General features: G+C 39.8%; 1 long non-coding RNA gene across 1 annotated transcript in view; it reads right to left on the bottom strand.

Moving 5' to 3' along the window:
- LOC140623015 (uncharacterized) overlaps window positions 1–3,581 on the bottom strand; it is a 402,108-nt gene extending 398,527 nt beyond the window's left edge. The window contains exons 1-2 of the long non-coding RNA XR_012022702.1: window positions 3,068–3,581; window positions 1,239–1,359 (exon numbers count right to left, since the gene is read on the bottom strand). This is a non-coding gene — a long non-coding RNA (uncharacterized lncRNA). The remainder of the gene's footprint in view (window positions 1–1,238; window positions 1,360–3,067) is intronic.
- Window positions 3,582–6,000: the final 2,419 nt, after the last annotated feature.

Raw genomic sequence — 6,000 nt, forward strand, 5'->3', positions numbered from 1 at the left:
GATCCTGGAGACCCGGGATCGGGTCCCATGTAGGGCTCCTTGCATGGAGCCTGCTTCTCCCTCTGCCTGTGTCTCTGCCTCTCTTTCTCTTTGTGTCTCTCATGAATAAATAAATAAAATCTTTTTTTTTAAAGGAATTTCACAGATCTCACTTGAATTCTGAAGTTTGCCATTTATTACCTTGTGACATTGGGCAATGTCACTTACCTCTCTAGTCCTCAGGTTTTTCTTTCTTTTTTTTTTTTTTCTAGTCCTCAGTTTTATCAATAGTAAAAAAGGGTATGATAGCACAGGCTGCTCAGTGTTGGTAAAACAAAAAAAAAACCAAAAAAACAAAAAAACAAAAAAAAAGTTCTAAGTGTGATCATAGAGAGCTCCTAGTGCTATGCCTGATATACAACAAATCATCTCATTTAATCAGAAAGAGGAGGAAGAGCTGTTGTACTATTCTACTACATGCCAGGCACAAGCTAAGTACTTCACATACACTTTATAGTCCCTGATCCCTTCACTAACCCTATGAAGTCACTCCCAGAATCTCTAGTTTTTAGATTAGAAAATTGAGGCTTAGAGAGATCATGTAACTTCCCTAAATCACACAGCTAGTCAGCGGCTGAGATTTTAACCTAAGCTGCCTCTCTCCAGAAATTAGCCCTAAATCTTCTTGAATAATTATAGTCCCTTTTTCCTCCCTCTAGGAAGACTTCATTGAGTAACAGTTGCACTCCATCCTTCATCAACCAAGAACACACACATTTGGTCATATGTGAAGTTCAAAAACAGGCAAAACCAAGCCACATCTAAAGAAATCAGAACTGTGGTTCCTTTTGGGAAGAGTTCATGGATTGAGTGGGAAGGACACAAGAGAACTTTCTGGGGTGATAAAAGTTCTGTATATTTCTTAATTCGAGTGTTGGTCACATAGATGTCAGAATCCATCAAATTGTACACTTTAGATTTATGCATTTTAATGTATATAAACTACAAAATATACTTCAATATAAAAAGACAAGACAAAATGAGATAAATTATACAAAACTAGCAAGTGTCAAGCAAACAATATAACACTATATATTTCAAACGCTCAGTAACTATTTAATAATAATTCCCACCAAATGTCAAACACTGTGGTTGGGGACAGAAATAGCATGGTGGTCAATCATTACTATCACTTATGTGGTATCCATAACTCTCACTGTTTAATAGTGAGTGCAGCTGGACACAGAATGGTAACTTACCAATAGAAAGTAGACAATAAAAGAGCTGAAGCTGAAAGCTGACTGTGCCCATGGTCAGGTGGTAGATAGTAAATGGTAGGCACCATTCACTGTGGGAATGGTGCCATCAGAAAGGCAGACACTACAATGAAAGGATAATAATAGGAAACAGAGAAGAGTCCAGGTAACCTTAGCAATAGAAAGGAGGAAGGAGTATGCCCTGATAGGCAAGCAGAGCACATCAATATATCCAGTACAAGGGCACCATTATAGAGCAGGCACCCATTTACCCAAATCCAGGGACAAGGTAAGGCCCTGGCAATAATATTGGTCCAAGCACCAGGGTGGGGCAGACTAACATAGTGCTGGCTGATGCTGAGATGCACTAGAGTCCATGCTCACCTCCTCTGTCCAGAACTGTCCCCCAGCAGGAGCAGGGAATGACAAAAGACTCCCAAGTATGGGGAGAAAAGAGATATGGGGTCAAGGCAAAGCAGATCCCAACATAAACACTTTCCAGGCTTTCAGGGTAAAAAGCTCATCTGCAAGAGGGCAACTGGTCAATAACATGTATCCTCAGATTAACTATGGAATTCCATGGGAATGGTAGTACATCTTGGGACTTGCACAGGGCTCCTGATACATGTGTTCTGTATTCAAACTAAAAACAGTCACTTGGAACTCAGATGGACCTGGGTTTAAAATCAGCTCTGCTGGGGCACCTGGATGGCCCAGTCACTTAAGTGTCTGCGTTGAGCTCAGGTCATAACCCCAGGCTCCTGGAATGAAGCTCCACATAGGGCTCTCTGCTTAGTGGGGAGTCTGCTTCTTCCTTTCCCTCTGCCTACTGATCACCCTGCTTGTGCTCTCGCTATAAATAAATAAATAAATAAATAAATAAATAAATAAATAAATAAGATAAAATCAGCTCTGCCACTCACTGTCTGACTGACCTTGTGGGTCTTAGAGTTCTTTTCAGTAAAATGGAGATGATAACAGTAACTGCCACTTAAGTCTGTTAAAAAGATTCAGTGAGGTAATGTTTGTAAAATTCATAACAGTGCCTGACACATAGTAAGTGTCCAACAATATAAAGTACTGTTATTAAGAGCTGAATGACAACTCAAAGCAGAGGAGTCAGCACACAATGGGATGTGCTTTAGTTTTATGTAAAACATAAATGGCAACAACACTGGGGTGGTCACTCATATTATTTTATTCATGCCCTCTATACAATATGGCCAATAGGAGAATTTCCATTCCATAATAGTAAAAGCTGAAAATCCCTTTTTAATAACTCTTGGGAAGAATTCTTCAGGTTACTCAGAGGCTTAATTTGCAAACGAGTGGGTGTCCTCCAATAGCCTTGGTGACCAAAAATGGCAAACCCCACAAGTACATTCAGTATGTGACCACCAATCTGGTTTGAAGGACTAAGTACAGTAAGTAGTACTGCTTTTCATGACTGGTTGGATTCTACTGAGTGGCAGGCAACTGGCTTTTGCATTTCCTACACTTGGCTTTCTGCTTCCTCTTTTAAATACACCTCTTTAGGTAATTGATCAGCAAACCAAATGCAAAGAAATGCCTTTGCTAACAAAATACATGTGGCCATTGCTGGCTCAGCATTGCTCTATCTCAGGATCAACTGGTAAAAAATTGAACTAAAGTCTTTAATTTTTAATGAAATTAAGTAATGTGCTTTCCTGCTTAGGCCCACCTTTCCTTCTAAGGAATGTGCACATACACACACACACACACACACACACATACACAAAAGTGATAATGAAACATGATAACAAGAGATAATGAAAGCTGTTGCAAGAAAACAAAAGCAAGAACAACTTTACCTGTAAAGAGGCAGAGGAACTCCACGTAAGCCTTTCCTATTTTGAAAGTCATGTACTTAGACGTCCCAGGTTCCAGAACTGTTTAGTGAACTCCAGAACAACATGGGAAACAGGCAGTCCTGGGACTGAGTGGTTTTACACTGAGAACATCTTCCATATCACAAAATGAAGGTTTCATGCAGTATCTTGCCCCCCTTCCCTCACCTTCCAACAGCACTATCACTTCTTACCAGAGGGAAAAAAAATTGCTCTTTAAATATTGACTTTCTCAGTCACTGCCAAGGTCAACCAGTCAGCCGTGAACCACATTTGTTGCTGCCATCTTTTACAGATCTTGAACTATGCTGCTTGCCAAAAACTATCTCCAGGGCAACAGCAAAGCTGACGTAACTATCCTGAGCTGAGATTCTAGGCATCTGAGCCAGGAATGCAGGGAACAATTGCTTCCTTCAGTGTAGGAGTCATCATTCAATGTCCTTCTAGTGACATGTCTCAATGATACCACAAACCTCTACATTCTGAGTCCTTACCCTTCACTGCAAGGCTCCCAAGCCAACTTTGCCTTGTGAAGCTAATCATCATTATCACTAACAATTAATTTAATAGTTACTACATGAGAGGCACTGTTCTAAATTAGTCTACATCTATGACTACCACTACTACCACTAATAGTAATAGCTAATACTTAGATAGCATGTATTATTTGTCAGGCACTGTTTCCAGAATTGTATTATGTGTAATCCTCGTAATATCCCTAAGAAATAGGTACCATTATTATCCCTGTTTCACAGATGAGGAAACTGCAACACAGAGTGGTTAAGTAACTTACCTGAGGACATGTCTAGCCAATGGAAAAGCTAACCTTCTAACACAGGCTGCCTAGCTCTAGAGCCTGCTGTCCACATATACATGCCCTCAGGTCTCATGGGAAAGACAGACCTGTAATAATCAATCAATAGTCCTGGTTCCTTTAAAGAGGAACTCAGGAAGGGCTTCTGAGACCTGGTCCACCTTCTCAGAGAGAGTGACTCTTGAAGGATCAGGAGGAGTTAAGTCAGGGAGGAAAGAAAAGGAAGAGCTTTCTTAACAGGGGGAATAGTACAGACACAGACCTGGGATGGGGAGGAGAGAAGAGTTTACTCAGGAAACTCTAGGCATTTCTATAAAGTTAGAGCAAAGGTCACAGAGGGGAAGAATTTAGAAATAATAGTGAAGAAGGTACTGAACCTAGTCTACACTAGTGCTGCTGCTCATCTAAAGTTGGACTGATCCTGAAAACAATGGCAGCCTCTAAAGGATAGAAGCCAAGGGGCTGTCTGTCACATGGGCTCCCTTTTCAGGAATATCCCTTGGCAATCACAAAGACATGAAAGAGAAACTAATTAGGAAGCTATCAGAGTAATCCAGGTGAGAAATGATGAAAGTTTGAACTAACACAATGTCAGTAATTATAAACACAGGAGAAAACATCCAGTCTTGAACATTTTGATATTGCTTTAATAAGAAAATACCTGTGTAGACAGGAATCCTCAAAGTTCTTTTCCCTTCAAGGATTGACTGTAGTTAACCCATTCTCCATGGACCTCATACTGTTATATCTTGAAATCAAACATAAATGAGCTCACCATTTTAAGTTTCATTACAATAAAACTCAACTGCTTAGCTGTTTTCATTATTTAATAAAATATTTAATTAACCAAATATTAACAGTTCATGTCTATCTTATAAAAAAAATCTTTATCATCACCATCCTTCTCCTCTACAACATCCTCTTTCACACGAAGCAATTTTTACCACAAAAATTTATGGAATTCTCTATTATGTCTCACCTTGGGCCATGGCTCTTCAAATAATGCCTATAACCTACCAGGAATCCAAAGGCTGTTTGACCTCTTACAAATCTGTGCAGATCAGTGACATCACACCTGGCTCATACTAGGCACTCAAAAGTTTAGTGAAAAAAAATCATGGGGTGCCTGGGTAGCTCAGTCAATTAAACATCTACTTTCAGCTCAGGTCATGATCCCATGATGGGCTTCCTACTCAATGGGGAGCCTGTTTCTCACCACCCCCCCACCTTGTGCACGTGTGCTTTCTCTCTCAAATAAATAAATAAAATCTTTTTAAAAATCAGTGATTAGGTGGCACCTATAACTGGACATGAACAACTATTATACAGTATGTCACAAATCTACATATTATCCCATTATGTTCTCACAAAAATATATGCCATTTTACCTCTTTTCTTTGGCAAGGTGTCCTAAGGGATATCTTAACTATAAAAACAGTGGCTTAGGTGATTCAGTTATGGTGGACTACAGACCAAAAGAGTTTGAGAAACTGTTAAGGTACTTGGGAGGTCTCACAGAAACCACTTCTGATAACCTTTATAATCACCAGAAAGAAGCTGGACTGGGATCATTTGAAACAGGCTATAAACATATTCCACAAATTATGAGGATTTTAGAAGATATTGGAAGAGACTGGCCCAGAAAGCTGAAGAGATTCACCTAAGGTCACAGCCAATCAGTGGCAAAACTGAGACCAGGATGCACATAATCCTTAATTCTCAGACCGGTCTTCTTTTCATTATTTCATGCTGCCTCCTCACTCTGTATAAAAATATAACTTGAAATTTGATGGTATACAAAGCCAAGGATATGCAAATAATGCTGAAATGGTAAACAAGCCTCAGAAATCCTAATTTTGGGACGCCTGGGTGGCTCAGCAGTTGAGCACCTCCCTTCAGCACATGTCATGATCCCATGGTCCTGGGATTGAGTCCTACATTGGGCTCTCTGCATGGAGCCTGCTTCTCCATCTGCCTTTGTCTCTGCCTCTATCGCTCTGTCTCTCATGAGTAAAAAAATAAAATCTTAAAAAAAGAAAAAGGAAATCCTAATGTTTAGTTCTATTTTGACACTTGTTATTGT

Source organism: Canis lupus, chromosome 32 (assembly GCF_048164855.1).
Source record: "Canis lupus baileyi chromosome 32, mCanLup2.hap1, whole genome shotgun sequence".
NCBI lineage: Eukaryota > Metazoa > Chordata > Mammalia > Carnivora > Canidae > Canis > Canis lupus.